Source organism: Myotis lucifugus, unplaced genomic scaffold, assembly GCF_000147115.1.
Source record: "Myotis lucifugus unplaced genomic scaffold, Myoluc2.0 scaffold_659, whole genome shotgun sequence".
NCBI classification, from domain to species: Eukaryota; Metazoa; Chordata; class Mammalia; order Chiroptera; family Vespertilionidae; genus Myotis; species Myotis lucifugus.
In genome coordinates, this window is record NW_005871707.1 from 294,344 (window position 1) to 313,343 (window position 19,000).

The 19,000-nt window shown below is 42.1% G+C and overlaps 1 long non-coding RNA gene across 4 annotated transcripts in view; it reads right to left on the reverse strand.

The window, feature by feature from the left end:
- Positions 1-6,527: 6,527 nt before the first annotated feature.
- The window catches only part of LOC106694832, a 47,203-nt gene continuing 34,730 nt past the window's right edge, over positions 6,528-19,000 (reverse strand). For all 4 annotated transcript variants that reach the window (XR_002826848.1, XR_002826846.1, XR_002826847.1 and 1 more), the window contains 3 exons: positions 10,071-10,121; positions 9,672-9,942; positions 6,528-9,499 (listed from right to left, as the gene is read on the reverse strand). This is a non-coding gene — a long non-coding RNA (uncharacterized LOC106694832). The remainder of the gene's footprint in view (positions 9,500-9,671; positions 9,943-10,070; positions 10,122-19,000) is intronic.

The window sequence follows — 19,000 nt, forward strand, 5'->3', positions numbered from 1 at the left end:
CCTACCCAGTTTGGCTCAGTGGATAGAGCATTGGCCTGCGGACCAAAGGGTCCCGGGTTTGATCCCAGTCAAAGGCTTGGTTGTCGGCTCCTACCTGGCCCTGGGCGCTGGTTAGGCTCCTGCGGAAGGCAACCAGTTGTGTTTTGCTCACATCCATGTTTCCCTCTGTCTTTCCCTCTGTCTTCCACTCACCCTAAAAATCAATGGGAAAATATCCTCGGGTGAGGATTAACGAGAGAGAGAGAGAGAGAGAGAGAGAGAGAGAGAGAGAGAGAGAGGTCAATATGAATAGGAATGAGTCCCAATTGGGGCTGGGGAGGATTGAACCAGCAATCTAGGTACATGCCCTTGACTAAGAATCGAATCCAAGATCCTTAGGTGCACAGATTGATGCCCTAACTACTAAGCGACACTGGCCAGGGCATTAAAGACATTCTTGATAACAATGTCCATTGGGGATCCTGGGATAGCCCCAAACCACTCCCCCTCAGGGATCCTTAAGGCAGAAAGGCACAAAAGTCAGGGACAAGCAATAGGCTGCTTATTTCACCTGCTGTGAAGAAGCTGGAAAACAGCAAAATAATTCAAACCTCACTCAACTGTCAAGGCTTTAAGCTGTCTACAGAAATATGTTCCTGGCCGAGTAAACCCCACAGAGACGCCATGTTCTTCTCCCAGCTCTCCCCTGCATCCTTCCCCCCCGGAATACCCTCCGCTGGTGGAAGTCCCAGCCCCTCAATGCCCTGTAACCCTGAGAATCACTGGGCCCCCATCTCCAGCAGATGAAGCCCAGGGGCAGCTGCCACCCATTCCCAAGTGACACTGACAGAAGAAATAACACTTGAACCTTGGTCAGGTCCAAATTTCATGACATCACCAAGGACTCTTCTGTCCCCAAAAAAGGAAAGGACACAATTTACCAAACAATCTAGTTGCTCTGGGAGCACACTCCCAGGATTCTCCGACATATAGCAATGGAGCCAATGGGTTGGACCTGCAGGTGCTTCCCTTTGATTTGAAAAAGCCAAAGAGATCGACCACCATCCCCGAGGAACTTCCCGCATCTCAGACTCCCCCTGATTCCCACTGAGGATGGAGAAATCAGAGAAAGCGTAGCACCCTTCTGCCTAAGGACTTAAATAAGCTGCAAAACAATAACCTTCCTTCTAGTGGTCAACGAACTTCACAGATATTGAACATACAAGGGATGCAAAGCTCCTTAAGGTAGAATAAGGGCCTTTACTCTTTATGTCCACTTCCCAAGATTCGCCAATATCATTTAAAACTGGAGCTATTTGAGAGGCTCAGCCCAGGATCCAAGATTTATGAGATGACAAACTCCTATTTCCCACTTCCAGTCCATGCAACACTCCCATTCTGGGCACTAAAAAGCCAAATGGAGAAGGATATTGGCTAGTCCACGATCTGAGCTCCATCAATAAGTCATCAAGCCCAGACTTGATATCTCACCGTCATCAATTTGTGTTCAGCTTTTTTTTTCTATTCCTGTCCATAAAGATTCCCAGTACTTACATGCCTTCACCTGGGAAAATCAGCAATATATCTAGATTTTATGCCCCAAGACTCACTGAGGCCCCTGCCCCCTTCTTGCACACCCTAAATATAAATTTGAGGGACATATAATTTCCAGGAAACTCCACTTTAATCCTGCATGTGGATGATCTCATCTTCTGTTCTGACAGTTCTGACAGCTCACTTCTTGACCCAGAGTACATTCTTTTTTTAAAAAAAAAATCTTTATTGTTGAAAGTATTATATATGCCCCTGTTTTCCCCCCATTGACCCCTTCTAGCCCACCCCACCCACTGCTCCAGGCCTTCACCACCCGATTTTCTATGTCCATGGGTTATGCAAATATGCATACAAGTTCTTCAGTTGATCTCTTCCTACTCACCCACCCCTGCCTTCCCTCTGAGATTCCAGTCTGTTCCATGCTTCTGTATCTCTGGGTCTATTTTGTTCATCAGTCTATTTTGTTCATTAGATTCTACATATGAGTGAGATCATGTGATACTTGTCTTTCTCTGACTGGCTTATTTCACTTAGCATGATACTCTCCAGGTCCCTTCATGCTGTCTCAAAGGGTAAGAGATGCTTCTTTTTTTTTCTTTTTTCTTTTTAACTGCTGCATAGTATTCCATGGTGTAAATGTACCACAGCTTTTTTATTCACTCATCTACTGATGGACACTTGGGCTGTTTCCAAATGTTAGCTGTTATAACTTGTGCTGCTGTGCAATTTGCTGGAGATGCATATAGTCTTTCTGATTGGTGTTTCTGATTTCATAGGATATATTCCTAGAAGTGGGATCACTGAGTCATATGGCAGTTCCATATTAAATTTTTTTTTAGGAAACTCTATCCTGTTTTCCATAATGGCTGCACCAGTCTGCATTCCCACCAGCAGTGCACTAGGGTTCCCTTTTCTCCACACCTTTGTCACCACTTGTCATTTGTTGATCTGTTGATGGTAGCCATTCTGACAGGTGTGAGGTGATACCTCATTGTCTTTTCATTTGCATCTCTCTGATGGTTAGTGATTTTAAGCATGTTTTCATATGCTTCTTGGCCATCTGTATGTCCACTTTGGAAAAGTGTCTATTTCGGTGTTTTGCCCATTTTTTTCAGAATATATTTCTATTGATTTCAGGGAGAGGAGAGAACGATAGAAACATCAATGATAAGAGAGAATCATACACTGGCTGCCTCTCGCACACCCCTTACTGGGGATCGAGCCCACAACCCAGGTATGTGCCCTTGACCGGAATTGAACCCAGGACCCTTCAGTCCACAGGCTGACGCTCTATCCACTGATCCAAACCGACTGGGGCCCTTTGCCCATTTTTTAACTTGATTGTTTGTCTTCCTTTTGTTAAGTTGTATGAGTCCCTTACATATTTTAGATATTATCCTTTATCAGATGTATCATTACCATATGTTCTCTCATACAGTGGGTTCCCTTTTCATTTTGCTGATGTTTTCTTTTGCTGTGCAGAAACTTTTTATCATAATGTAGTCCCATGTGTTTATCTTCTCCTTAGTTTCTTTTGCCTTAAGAGATGTATCTGCAAACATATTGCTACAAGAGATGTCTGGGATTTTGCTGCCTATGGTTTCTTGTAGGATTTTTATAATTTCACAACTTACATTTAAGTCTTTTATTCATTTTGAGTTTATTGTTGTGTATGGTTAAGTTGGTGGTCTAGTTTCATTTTTTTGCGTGTATCTGTCCAATTTTCCCAACAATACTTAGTGAAGAGACTGTCTTGACTCCACTGTATGTTCTTGCCTCCTTTGTCAAATATTAATTGAATGTAATGAGTTGGGTCAATTTCCGGGATCTCTGTTCTGTTCCATTGATCTATATGCCTGTTCTTGTGCCAGTACCAGGCTGTTTTGATTGAAATGGCTTTGTAGTATAACTCGATATCTGGGTATTGTGATTCCTCCAACTTTGTTCTTGGGTACATTCTTAAGGCAATGGCAGCAAAGGGCCACAAGGGGCCTCTCACTCTGCATAAGAGCAGCAGGAGTGCAGGTTACCATCTGTACTGACAGCCCCAGGCCTTTGGGGTAGAATAGGACTTGGATGTGTTGCAGTGATGGCGAACCTATGACACGCATGTCAGAGGTGACACGCGAACTCATTTTTTTGGTTGATTTTTCTTTGTTTAATGGCATTTAAATATATAAAATAAATATCTAAAATATAAATCTTTGTTTTACTGTGGTTGCAAATGTCAAAAAATTTCTATAGGTGACACGGCACCAGAGTTAAGTTAGGGTTTTTCAAAATGCTGACACGCCGAGCTCAAAAGGTTCGCCATCACTGTTAGGGAAACAGAGGCTATTTGACAGCATCTGGTACCCCAATCAACAATGGACCCCAAACAGTAGGAATTTTGGAAGCACTGTTATTACCCCAGCAAATTGCCATTATTAAAACCGAGGGATGTGATATAAAGAACTCAGAGGGACCTCAGGGACATAAAGCGGTTACTAACTATGCCAAACTAGAAGCCTCATCCCCAACCACTTGAGAAATTCAAGTTGTTTCCAGACTTTGAGATTATATCCTCAGGTCCCACTTTGAGGCCCCAGACCCCTGGTGAGATTATTCACCTTCTGAGAGGAAACACGCTTTTTTTGGATGCCTCCCTACGGAATTAATAAAGGAGATCCTCGTGGCTTAAATAACTGAGGAAGAATTGGGTGGGGAAAGGCCAGATGTTTAATCCACTCGAATGGACTTTGGAAACACCGAGATGGCCACTGGGTGGCGCCCAAGATTATCTCCAGAGTCAGTGTGTACAATTAACATGACTTTTCACATACATGCGGGATATTCTTTTTTTATAAATATATAATATATTTTATTGATTTTTTACAGAGAAGAAGGGAGAGGGATAGACAGTTAGAAACATCGATGGGAGAGAAACATCAATCAGCTGCCTCCTGCACACCTCCTACTGTGGATGTGCCCACAACCAAGGTACATGTCCTTGACTGGAATCGAACCCGGGACCCTTTACATGCATGTTTTTTTTTTCTTTCAAACTTGAGAGGGGGTTCCATAAGAGCAGGCATCTTGTCTGTCTTATTTCCTGGTTTCCTTGTGCTTAAAACAATGCCAGGCACATAATAGGCACTTAAGAATATTTTTCTTCTTTTTAATGTTATTTATTGTTTTGATAGAGAGACAGAGAGAAACATTGATTTGTTATTCCACTATGTATGTATTCATTGGCTGATTCTTGTATGTGCCCTGACAGGGGATCAAACCTGGAACGTTGGCATATCCCAGCCAGGGGTAAGAATATATATTTTTAAAAATATTTTTATTGATTTCAGAGAGGAAGAGAGAGAGATAGAAACATTGATGATGAGAGAGAATCATTGATCAGCTGCCTCCTGCACTACTCCTTCTGGGGATTAAGCACACAACCTGAGCATGTGCCCTGACCAGGAGTTGAAACCAGGACCCTTCAGTCTGTGACCAATGCTCTATCCACTGAGCCAAACCGGATAGGGCAAGAATATTTTGTGAACATATAACAAACAGAGAGACAAGGGATAGAAGGAACATCAACATCTAACTTTCTAATTAAGACCTCACACCTGTCCCTGTGTTGCTTGTCACCAAAATCTATGTGCAGCTGAAGTCCTTCCTCTTGTCTGAAAGCTCAGGACTAGAAGCTATTGATGTAGAAAGGGGAATAAGGAGGAGGAAGGCAATGGAGATTTCCATTTGACTTATTTCTCTGCTGGACTTGAATAAACTGGGGGGAGGCAGGCTGAAGGTCCAACAGCCAGATTCCATGTGTGACCACAGCTGCCAGAGGCCCTCCTCCATCACCCCCGCAGCCTGGGTTGGTCCTGAGTGTAGCCTCTGAATGGCCCCAGAGCAGCACCCGGGAGAGCGGGGATGTCCCCTGCTCCCGCCTATTTGCAGGCACTGTGCCCTGAGGACTTCCTTCCATGCTGGCACGTGGCCAAGACCAGCTGACTCTGCCACCCAATGCCAAAGTGCTCCAAAAAGACGCCAGAGGGAGGCTGATGCTGACAGTGAGTCAGGTACCAACACTGTAGGCCTTTCCCCCATGGAAGTGACTCCCCACTGTTGAGAATCTGGGACTAACCCTGCTTAGTGGTTCTGCTTGCTGGATTCACAGCTGAGTCACCTCCTTAATCACTTCACACAGGCCTTGAAAAGGAAACTTAAGGAAAACTTAACCCCCTATTCACATATAAGAAACTTAAAACCCCCTATTCACATAAGTATATGTATTCTAAGATTTAAAATATTTTTCAGATTAATTCAGGTGCTCTATCAGAGTATAGGTCCCCCCTATCAGGTCCTGTGTCTCTTCTCAGCCCTTTATATGCATCCAGCCTTTTAATCATCTTGACTACCCCATGAGTTTAGGAATTGCAGGGTCCCCACTTTTCAGCTGGGGAAATGAGGCACTTAGAGGCTACAGTAACTGGCCCCAATTCACCTGGACCACCCTGCAGAATGTGACAGAGCTGGGATTTGAACCCACGATGTGTTTGTGCCCAGAGTGGAGCCCTGACTACTGTGCTGTCCTGCTCAGGGCCTGATACCAGCACAACAGCAGGCCCTGTCCCGCACAGCCACTCGGGCCTCTCTCTGACCCCGACACTAATACTGTGCCTGCACCGAGCAGACCTCTGTACCCATTTGCTCACTGCATGACTCATTCATCTCCAGTTTTCAGATGGGAAATGCAGGCTTACATTTGACAAGCCCGTGGTCACACAGCTCCGCCAGTTCCAAATCAGCCGCTGACCCTACAATGCTCTGCACCGAGCCTTTCACTGGGGCTTCCAGGTGCTCGTGACCAAGACACTCAGCAGGAAACAAACTGGCCCAGGAGTCTTCCTCTTACTCTCTGTTTCTCTCATTCACTCGCTCACAATCGGTATCCTTCTCCCTCTTTAGTCATAGATGTTAGGTTGTCGAAGGAGGAACACACAAGGCCAGAATGGGGAGGGATTGCGAATTTATTCCATCATCCACACACCAGGTGGCTGAGCCTGAATGGCTCCAGCACCCAGTGACGGGAGTCGGCGGCCTTTAAAGGACTTTTGGCGGGATTTTTTTCTGGATGGAGACTTCTTTATGCATAACTGGAGGGGGAGATAATGAAATGTGGTCACTACAAGTGAAATGTGGTCTGAGCAAAGGGAATACCCATAGTGAAATGACCTGGAAAGCCAGTTCCCAGGGGGAGGGGTATCAATTCAATTGCTCGATCAAATCTAACATTCCAGCCTTTTTGTTTATGGAATAAGGATGAAGGTCATATCTTCTGTAATTGCTTCCTGCTGAGGTGGGACGTCAAGATCACAGGGGAATGGACTCTGATAGTAGTAGGCTGGATGAGGGTTGCAGCAGCATGATTTTCCCAAGAGACTGGTTGGTGAAGTCTTGAAAGTGGTCCTGTTGAGTGACTTGGGAGGTAAAAGCTGGTCCTGAGGCTGCCACAGCATCACTTGTATACTTTTGCTGCTTTTCTAGGCCTGGAGCTGAAATACAACTGAGATCTAGATGTTATTTTTAGGGGGGGAAAGAGTAGGGGTCTCAGTTGCCTCACTAGTGATATGAAAGGGGAGAGTAGGTTACCCTGGGGGTGAGGTTCTTGTTTTCCCAGTTTTGCCCCTTGCTGGGCATCCACAGGTTTCTTGTAGGTCCTGAGACAGGATTTCCAAATAGGTAGAGCAGTGGTTAAGTCCCTATGGCAGTTCCAACCCCTGCTGCGATGCCCAGGGTTATTAGGAAAGGGATTATCTGGACTCCTCTTTTGTGTCAGACATGATGGGTTACGGGGACAGGTAAAGACTGATTATTGGGGGCTACATCTATATTGGGTGAAAGATGAGAGTGCAGATTCCTGTCCAGCTGATGGAGAGACAGATGTATGTGTTTTCCCCACAGAAGAAGAAAAATCCCTGATCATGGAGACAAGCTGATAGGTGTAAGGAGAAGAGGTGGACTAAAGGGTATGAGGTTCCTTTTTCTAGTTCTGCACTACAAGCTGAGAGGGTAGTCACCATGGCACTGCCAATAAGGGGTGACAAATGAGTGGTTGAGATTTTATTGCAGTGAAAGTGGGAGGTAATGTTAGAATGGGCTGTTATCCAAGGGAAAAGAGAAAAGGAAGGAAAGGAGCAGTTGAGGCCAGGGGCCAGGATGGTTGGATAAGAAGTAAGACACTGCACTCGGACCAGCCAAATTTAGTACTTTAAATTTCCCAAGGTGATAATCTGCCACTCACTGGCTTAACTTCTTATTTTTACTGAACCTTAATCCTTGCTGTTTTTACTTTTAACCCTTAAATTGCTGCACTAAAGACTTTTACTTTCTTTCAAAGCAGAGCAACCATCTTACTTGCTGTCCAGGAAAAATAGGTAGGAGAGAAACATGTTGGCCAATACTGCAATGCATACATCTCAAGTAAAAGTAACTTTCTTTTTACTTATGGTGTCTCATTAATGGTGAGATTTAATGCTTCAATAATAACTTTTAGTTTACTTGGTAAGTAGTAGTGGAAGAGATTTTTACATTTCTTTTTTTCTTTTTTCTTCTTTTTAAGCTTAAATTTACTTCTAAATAGCATTCTTTTTGGCTAGTGCTCATTTGCATATATATGCAAATTTTACTTTGGACTTTACTAGAACCAGTTGCTCATAAAATATTGGCTTCTCACATGAATGAGTTTATATGAGACCTTAATTATATTGTGAAAAGATAACCTATCAAGTAATTAAAGTATGCTCCTTTATTGAAAAGCAAAGTAAGCAAAACTATACATTTGACCCGTTAAGTACAGATCCTGCCCCCCGCCCCCGGCCCCAGCCAATCTGAAGAGCAGGCTGGATGGTGGTCTGAGGCATTATGCACACTCTTATCTTAAAATTTTGCTGCTGAATATTCTGGTTTAGCTTAAGAAGGATCCAGCAACCTTGTCCTGCCAGGCTTGGAGACTGAAACCTCACTTTCTTGAACAGAGTAAACTGGCCCTTTTATATTTCTTGTAAATAGTTAACTTTAGAACTTATTTCTTTCTTTCAACATTTCTCGTTTCCTTCTCATCACATATGCAGCCTTCAAAAATTTTACACTTTCAAATTAGCCTTCTTTCTACGTCCTTCAAAAATGCATAACCATGCCTCAGACCTTCCATTAAGTATTTCTACTCTAATATTCTTTCTCCCTGCCATACCTTCAGCAACTTGTACAGACCATTTATTTCTTTTTTCTTTAAAATATATTAGGATTCTTCACTCTTAGAAACCTTAATTTTTCAATGATAACCAAAAAGTAAACAGCCAACATTTCTTAGATTGACATTTAACAACACACTTCCTTTCAAGAAAATAGACATTCAACAAAGTACAAGAGACCTTCTGTAATAAAAACTAAGAGCAGGCGAATTAAATTGTGTCTAGCAATCAATGTTTGAGTATTGTATACTATTTTAAAATATTTAGATGTTTATCATTTAACCCAGCAATGCTCCAGCTCCTCAGGGCAGCTCCCACCCTCCCACCTCCCACAGGAGCTGCAGGTGCAGGAACCACAAGGTGGCTCTGGGGCTGGGTCGTCTCCCCCCACCGGGAGGAATATCCACCTCCCCACCCTCACTCCTTGTCCCCTTGATGAGAGAAGAATCCTTAGCCAGAGGAGAGAGAGGACACTTAGGCTGACTGAGGAGACACTGATTGCTGTAGGCAGGGGGGGCTTTAGGAGCAGAGAGAAGTTCCTGTGTAATCATTTCTCAGCAAGTTGCCACAGGAAATTCAGAAAGAACATATCTAACCTCACCAGAATCTAGGACATGTTTTTATCATTTGAAAACTATGAAATCCACCCATTTCTTCTCATATCTTAGGGTGCGTGCTTTTAGCCAGATGTTCCAAGGTTCCAGTAGGATGGCCGGGTTGTCCCTCATATGCTGCAGAAAATGAAAGAGATGGAGACTGAGCAGTTTGGGAGAGATGCAGACATGGAGAGGGATGGGGAGATGCAGGACTGGGACCCCTATCCAGTAGGGCCCCAGCCTCCAGAGTCCATCCCTGCCTTAGCCCCCTTGTCCTGTTGTCATCTTGAGTGAGGCAGGTCCTTACCTGGGACAGACTCTGGAGATGGGAGAGGTAGAGCACCGTGACTTCATGCCTAGGACCTTCAATCTCACAACAAATCTCTTCTGGGGGCCAAACGACTCAGGACAGCAGAGCTCAAAGCAGGGCCAGAACGTGCAGCCAGGGCCACAGAGGTTGGTCCGGTTGAAGGACAGGATGGTGTCATGATGACAGCATTGCTCCATGGGGTTGTACATATGGTTCCCACATCTGGGTGCTTGCTGGCACAGCCACAGGCCGGAGTTCATGTGGGCCCCTGGAGACAAATTGCTGGTGACTTCAAGGAGAACCAGGCACTATCCCCATCCCCTGAATCAGGATCCTCTTTAAACCACTTCCCAAGGGCAGTCTCATCCCTCTTCATTCTTTCCACCCTGCACTCACCTGACTTTAAGCACAGGAGGAGGAGGAGGAAGGCTAATATGCTGTTGAAACCTGGAGAAGAAGGAAGGAGGGTTAAGGCCGAGGCTGGGGTTGTGGACCCCAGGGAGGGCAGGCTAGTGTGGAGAAGGTTTAGTTTCAGATTTGTTTTAAAGATTTGAGTTTGGGATCATCTCTACGTAGGGTCTAGTTCCTGACACAGGTAAGAGTCCAGAAATCTGGGCCTAAACATACTGGATCCCTTGAGGGGAGAGAATGGGGGGAGGGGGAACTCTTGGAACCATATGTTACAATTGTAAGAATGCAGTGAAGTTTCCCAGCTGGGAGAAGGGCAGAGCAGGTGTTAAAGGTGTCAATAAAGTGATTTGGAAGGATGAAGGAAGTTGAGGTTAGAGGGGGGGAGAATTGGGGTGCATGGTTGCTTTTGGGGATATGATTTGGCTTGACTAGGTCTTGGAGTTGGAGCTCTCCTGTATTTCAGCTTCTGGGCACCATGACTGTAGAAGAAGTTTGAGAGATGAAGTTCAAAAGGATGGACATGAATGTTTTTTATAGATACAATAACATGACTATAATATAGGTTAAAGCATATGTTACTTAAAATGATATAGAGAAAGCATTTGACAAAATCTACATTTTCATACTTTTAAAAACCCCAACATAGAAGAAGCTACTAATAGAAAAGAACCTCCTCAACCTGATGAAGGGTATCCACAATAAAGCTCACAACATATCATACTAAATGGTGAAAGACTGAAGGCTCTCCCTTTAGCATCAAGAGCAGGACAAGTATGTCCGTCCACTCTCATCACTCTATTCAACAGAGCACTGGATGTTTAAGCGAGAGAAATTGGGCCAGAAAAGAAAGAGAGTGCACTCAGATTGGAAAAGAGGTAAAACTATTTCTATTTGCAAATGACATGATCTTGTATATTAAAAATTCTAAGGAAGCTACCAAGACCCAGCAGAACAAACTGAGAAAGTCAGCAGGGTTGTAAGATACAAGATCAACATATAAAAATCAATTGTATACACTAGCAAAGACCATCTGAAAATAAAATTAAGAGAATAATTCTACTTACAATAGTATCAAAATTACATACTCATGAATAAACTTAACAACAGAAGCGCAAACTTTGTAAACTGATTCTAAAACTTGCATTGAAATACAAAGGACCTGAATTACTTCAGAGGATTGACCTTTTCCATTGAAATAGCAAGTTAACCAGCTATAATTCAACAAAGAAATTGCTGCTCAAAACAGACCCTTGAAGAGAAAACTAGGGATTGAACCATCTAAAGGTGAGCAACCGAGAATAAACAGAGAGAGGAGAAAGGAGGAAAGTGCAGAAGGCCCAGAGAAGCAGCCCTGCAGCTGGAAGCTCATGGCTGGACCTGGAGAGGGAGGGAGCGGGATGTAGCAGGAATTCCCTTTGGCTGGGAGGAACAGAGAGCTGCAGGGGCACCCCAGCAGGCCCAGTGCCCAGGGAGCACACAGTGTCTGAGTTGCCTGACAGAGCACTGGGTTCTGCCATGTGGTTCTCCACAGTTGGCAGGTGGTGGTGTTCAGACAAAGAAATGGAACCACAGAGCTCTTGGACCCCCAGACTCTCCTCCCGTTGCCCTTGGAGTGAGGCCCGGGAGCATATTACCTATAACCCATGAGCTATTGCAGTAGAACCGCTGTTTCCCTCTGTGAAGGATCCCAAGGAGGAATGCTTGGGGTGGAACTCTACCACAGAGGTCAAGGGTCACCATTATGTTGAGGGCAAAACAAATCCCAGTCCCATAGAGCAGGCTGTACTGTCTTACTCAAGTCTTGGAGGTCAAGACAGGTAGATCACAGAGGTAAATAAATAAATAAATACATACATACATACATACATAAATGTTTAAAAAATAATAATGAAATAAAAATCTTTTGATTCCGCGCCATCTACTGGAAAACAGTAGAAAGACTTCTTCATTAACATAGATACAAATGTCTAGGGCAAAGAAGAACAGGAAGTACCATGAATAACTATGGTAACAAGGATGATCAGAAAGAAAATGAAAAATCCCCAGAAAGCAAGCTGGAACACATGGAAATATGTGATGTAAATGAGGGATTTCAAGTTTGCAATTCTGAAAATACTCAATGAGATGCGAGAAAATACAGACAGGCAATTCAAATGCACTCAGAAAACAAATCAATGGACAAAACTAGTACCTTACCAAAGACATTGAAACTTTAAAAGAAAAAAAACACACACAAAAATTCTGGAAATTAAGCATGCCATTAAGGAGATTAAGAGTGAACTACCGCTCATAGAAAACAGAGCCAACCAGATGGAGGGAGGAATTAGTGATATCGAAGATAGGAATCTAGAAATGGCACAGAGGGAAGAAGAGAGAGACCTGAGCATCAAGAAAAATGAAAGAGCTCTAGGAGAACTATCTGACTCCGTCAGAAAAGGCAATATTAGAATTATAGGCATGCAGACAGGAGGAGGGGGGCATGGAATGGAAAGGCTATTCAAACAAACAGTGGATGAGAACTTTCCAAACCTATGGAAAGAAGCAAAGAGAACACCTAGTTACCTCAATCCAAAGAGGCCCTCTGCAAGGCACTTGGTATTAAAGCTGTTAAAAATTAATGACAAAGAAAAAATTCTCAAAGCAGCCAGGGGAAAGAAGGAAGTGACATATAAAGAAAAACCCATCAGTATTTCATCCAACTTCTCAGCAGAAACTCTACAAGCCAGACAAGAGTGGGACCAATTCCAACATCTGAATGAGATAAATTACAGGCCATGAATAATATATCCAGCAAAATTATCCTTTAGATATGAAGGAAAAATAAGGATTTCCTCAGCCATACAGAAGCTGAGGGATTTTATCACTAGAAAACTTCCATTGCAGGAAATACTCAAGGGAGTTATTCTACCTGAAACAAAGAACGTAAGGTCACAACATCGTGAGTAAGATCACCAAAAAACTTACTACATAAACAGGGATAATTTGTGACTACAAAAGCATAAAAGGGGCGGGGATAAAGGTCTGAACTGGCAAAGGGGGATGAAGATCAGATGCACTCAAAAGAAAAAAAGTTACAGTATAAATGCAGGTTTATCTTTTATAAACCTAATGTTAACCACATATAAAAATCCCCAAACCAGGACACAGAGCTTAAAAAGGGGGAAACAGAGGAAAAAAACTATAGAATATCACTGAACAAAAACAACAGAGAGAAAAATAAAGGAAAAGAACCAATGGAGGCATATAGCTACCAGAAAACAAAAGATAAAACAGCTATAGGGAAATCTTCATACATCAGTAACTACCCTAAATGTAAATGGTCTGGATTCAACAATAAAGAGGCACAGAGTAGCAGAATGGATCAAAAAAACAAAACCCCACCATATGCTGCCTATAAGAGACACATCTAAGGGGCAAAGACAAAGGCAGATTCAAAGTAAAAGGGTGGAAAATGAGTCTCAAAGAAAATAACATCCACAGAAAAGCAGGTATAGTCATACTTATATCTGACAAAACAGATTTCAAGATAGCAAGAGACAAAGATGGACACTTTATAATGATAAAGGGGACACTACATCAAGAAAATGTAACACGTCTTAATATATATGTACCCAACCAGGGAACACTGAAATATATAAAACTACTACTCACAGAACTAAAGGGAGAACAGATCAAAACACAATCATAGTTGTGGAACTTAATACTCCATTGACAGCTCTAGAAAGATCAACCAAACTGAAAATCAATAAAGAAATATCGGCCTTGCCCTAGTTAGTTTGTCTCAGTGGATAGAGCATTGGCCTGTAGACTGAGAGGTCCTAGGTTCAGTTCCAGTCAAGGGCACATGTCAGGATTGCGGACTCAATCCCCAGTAGGTCACATGCAGGAGTCAGCCAATCAATGATTCTCTCTCATCATTGATGTTTCTATCTCTCCCTCTCCCTTCTTCTCTGAAATCAACATATATATGAAATATCTGCCTTAAATGAAACACTAGACCAAATGGACATAATTGACATTTAGAGAACCTTTCATCCCAGAACATCAGATTACACATTCTTCTCCAGTGCACATGGAACATTCTCAAGGGTACACCATATGTTGGGTCACAAAAGTAGCATCAACCAATTCAAGAAGATTGAAATTATACCAAGCATATCCTTTGACCACAGTGCCTTGAAATTAGAAATCAACTGCAAAAAGGAAGTAAAGAAATCCACAAATACGTGGAGATTAAATAACATACTATTTTTAAAAATGCCTGTGTCAAAGAAGACATAAAAGATGAGATCAGAAGATATAGAAAGACAAATGAGAATAATAACACAACATATCAAAATCTCTGGGATGCAGTGAAAGCAGTAATAAGAGGAAGTTGATATCATTACAGGCCTATCTCAAGAAACAAGAGAAATCCCAAGTAAACAACCTAACATCACATCTAAAGAACAAGAAAAAGAAGAACAAGAGCAACCCTAAGTCAGCAGAAGAAAGGAAATAATAAAAATTAGAGCAGAATTAAATAAAATAGAGAACCAAAAGACTATACAAAAAAATCAGTAAAACAAAGAGCTGGTTCTTTGAAAAGATTAATAAAATTGACAAACTCCTGGCTAAACTCACTAAGGAAAAAAGGGAAAAGACCCATGTAAATAAAATCAGAAATCAGAGAGGAGAAGTCCCCACAGACATCACAGATATACAAAGAACAATACTAGAATATTATGAAAGACTATATGGCACCAAATTCAATAACCTAGGAGGAATGGATAAGTTCCTAGAAATATTAAACTTCCTAGACTAAATCATGAGGAATTAGATAATCTAAATAGACTGATCAGCAGTGATGAAATTGATACAACCATGAAAAACCTCCCCAAAAATACAAATCCAAAACCAGATGGCTTCACTAGTGAATTCTAGCAAGCATTCAAAGAAGATTTAAAACCTGTCTTTCCTAAACTCTTCCAAAAAATTGAAGAAGAAGCAATACATCCTAACACTTTCTATGAGGCCAATATAACCCGGATACCAAAAGTTGGCAAAGATAACACAAAAATAGAAAGCTACAGACCAATATCTCTGATTAATACAGATGCAAAAATCCTAAACAAAATACTAGTAAATTGAATACAATACTACGTCAAAAAAATTATACATCGAACCAAGATGGCAGCATAGGTAAACACCTATACTTGCTGCCTCTCACAACCACATCAAAATTACAACTAAAAGGCAGAACATCTACCACCCAGAACTGTGGGAAAGCTGGCTGAGTGGAAGTTCCACAACTAGAGAGGTGAAGAAAGCGCATTGAGACTGGTAGGAGGTGCAGAGGCACAGAAAGTGCTGGCACCTGGATGTGCTGCTCTTTGAACCAGGAGAGAGATACAAGCTCCCGCTTGCTCTGAACTCCAGTTCCGGGCGAGACTCTGGGGGACCCAGAGACATACGGGGAGAAACTGTACTGTCTGGCATCAGGACAGGAACGCGAGGGTGGCTTTCTCTCAGAGGTGCTCGCAGCGATCATTGTTCCTGCACAGGACGTGGGACGCGGAGACCCGGGGACCTCTCTGGTGCAGGGCTGACTGGCAGCCATTGCTGTTTGCTCCGCCCTGGTGATTTACAGAGACCCCGCCCCACCCAATTTACAACCCCACCCAAGCTGTGCGCATCTGCTTTTGTATATGAATGGCCTGTCCTTTCTGTGCCTAAAACCTGGCAAACTGCAGCTGGGTCAGAGAGCCCTAGAGCTTCCAAAAGAAGGCCCACGGCCCAGCAGCAGCAACTGGCCTTGCTTCACAGTTGGCCTCGTCTGGGCACTTCCAAACTCCATACAAAGAGGAGGAATCTTCAGATCTTTCTGTAGCTCCTGCTGGGCTACCCCAGACAGTGGCTGACCTTGCACATCCTTGGAGATCCAAGAGCCAGTGTACCCAGTGGTCAGTGTGAGACCATACCGGATTACAACTCTTCACATTCATAAGAGACACACTCAAGAGGCAGAAATAGTGAGCACCAGAGCCCCAGTGAAGCAAGTTCTGCCCCATAAGGGTGTCTCCAGACAGTGGTTCTCAACCTTCCTACTGCCGCGACCCTTTAATACAGTTTCTCATGTTGTGGTGACCCCCAACCATAAAATTATTTTCATTGTTACTTCATAACTGTAATTTTGCTACTATTATGAATCATAATATAAATATTTGATATGCAGGATGTATTTTCATTGTCCACAACCCATGGGTTGAGAACCACTGCTCCAGCACAACAGATCTTCCAGTGTAGACACAGCTGGTCATCACAGCCAGTTGGCCTGAAAGTCAATTCCTCCCAATGATATCAACAGCAATAAAGGGTTAAATACAACAAGACTGTGGACACAACCCACAAAGGGGTGCACCAAGAACATCCACCTCAGGTGACTGGGGAGGCTGAGACACTGGGCCATATAGGACACCTACCACACAAGGCCACTCTATCAACTTAAGGAGACTTAACTACCCAGTACGCAGAAACAAACACAGGGAAACAGCCAAGATGCAGAGACAAAGAAACAAGTCACAGATGAAAGAAATGGATGAAAGCAAAATACTGCATATAGAGTTCAAAACCACGGTTATAAGGTTACTCAAGAATCTTCTAGAAACCTCTGAGAAATTTAGTGAGAGCCTCAAGGATATGGAAAAGGACCAATCAGAAATTAAGCATACACTGACTGAAATAAAGAATAATATACAGAGATCCAACAGCAGACTAGAGGATCCCAAGAATCAAGTCAAAGAATTGAAATAGGAAGAAGCAAAAAACAACCAACTGGAAAAGAAAAAAGAATCCAAAAATATAAAGATAGTATAAGAACCTCTGGGACAACTTCAAATGTAGCAACATCCGAATTATGGGGATACCAGAAGAAGAGAGAGAGCAAGATATTGAAAACCTATTTGAAGAAATAATGACAGAAAACTTCCCCTACCTGGTGAAAGAAATAGGCTTAAAAGTCCAAGAAGCACAGAGAACCCCAAACAAGAGGAATCCAAAGAGGACCACACCAAGACACATCATAATTAAAATCCAAGGGCAAAAGACAAAGAGAGAATCTTAAAAGCAGCAAGAGAAAACAGGTAGTTGCTTACAAGGGAGTACCCATATGACTTTCAGCTGATTTCTCAACAGAAACTATGCAGGCCAGAAGGGAGTGGCAAGAAATATTCAAAGGGATGAATAGCAATGACCTAGAACCAAGATTACTCTACCCAGCAAAGCTACCATTTAGAATTGAAGATCAGATAAAGAGCTTCACAGACAAGAAAAAGATAAAAGAGTTCATCACCACCAAACCAGTATTATATGAAAAGCTGAAGGGTATTCTCTAAGAAGAGGATGAAGAAGAAAACGGTAAAGATAAAATAATTATGAACAACAAAGTGACAACAAATACATATCTATCAACAAGTGAATCTAAAAATCAAATGAATAAAAAACCTGATGAAGAGAAGAAACTGGTGAATGTAAATGAATCAGGGGCATAGAAAGGGAGCAGACTGACAATTCTTGGTGTGGGGGAAGGGGGTGTGGGGGGTACAGGAAGAGATTGGACAAAGAGCTTACACCTATAGATGAGGACAGTGAGGGGGGCAAGACCTGGAGTCGGGTGGGAACCCAGTGGAGGGGACCTATGGGGGGGGGAGAGGAACATCTGTAATAAATCTGAACAATAAAGATTTTTTAAAAAATAAAACATCATGAACAAGTGGGATTCATTCCAGGAGCACAAAGGTGGTTCAAAATATGCAAATCAATCAATGTAACACATCACATTAACAAAAGAAAGGAGAAACATTGTAAGATCTTATTAATTGATCAGAAAAAGCATTTGATAAGATACAACATCCATTTATGATTAAAACACTCAATAAATAGGAGTAGAAGCAAAGTACCTCAACATAATAAAGGCCATCTATGATAAACCCTCAGCTAATATCATACTCGGTGGTAAGAAAAAAACTGAGAGCTTTTCCTCTAAGATCAAGAATAAGACACGGATGTCCACTTTTACCATTCTTATTAAATATAGTTTTGGGAGTCCTAGCCAGAGCAATAAAGTAAGAGAAAGAAATAAAAGGCCTACAAATAGGGAAGGAAGAAGTAAAACTGTCACTTTTTTCAGACCACATGATTCTGTATATAGAAACCCTAAAGACTCCACCAAAAAAACTATTAGAAACAATAAATAAATATAGTCAAGTTCAGGATACAAAATCAATGTGCAAAAATCCATTGCCTTCCTGTATACTAACAACAAAACTTCAGAAAAAGAAGAGAAAATATACAATTCCTTTTGCAATTGCAACCAAAAGAACAAGATACTTAGGAATAAACTTAAGAAAGACTGTGAAAGACCTACATATTGAAAATTACAAAGCATTATTAAAAAAGATTGAAAAAGACACAACAAAATGGAAATATTTCCCGTGTTCATGAATTGGAAGAATCAACACAGTTAAAATGGCCATGTTACCCAAAGCAATATACAGATTTAATACAATCTCTATCAAAATCCCAATGTCATTTTTTAAAATAAATAAAATGATAAATCATCAGATTTGCATGAAACCACAAAAGACCTTGAGTAGCCAAGGCAATCATGAGAAAAAATAATGAAGCTGGAGGTATCATGCTACCTATCTTCAAATTATACTACAGAGCTACAATAATCAAAACAGCATGGTATTGGCAGAGAAACAGACACACACACACACACACACGCACACACACACACACACACACACATCAATGGAACAAAATAGAGAGCCCAGCTACAAAACCTCATGTATAAGGGCAGATAATTTTTGTCAGAGAAGCCAGAAACACCCAATGGAGTAAAGATAGTCTCTTCAATAAACGGTGCTGGGAAA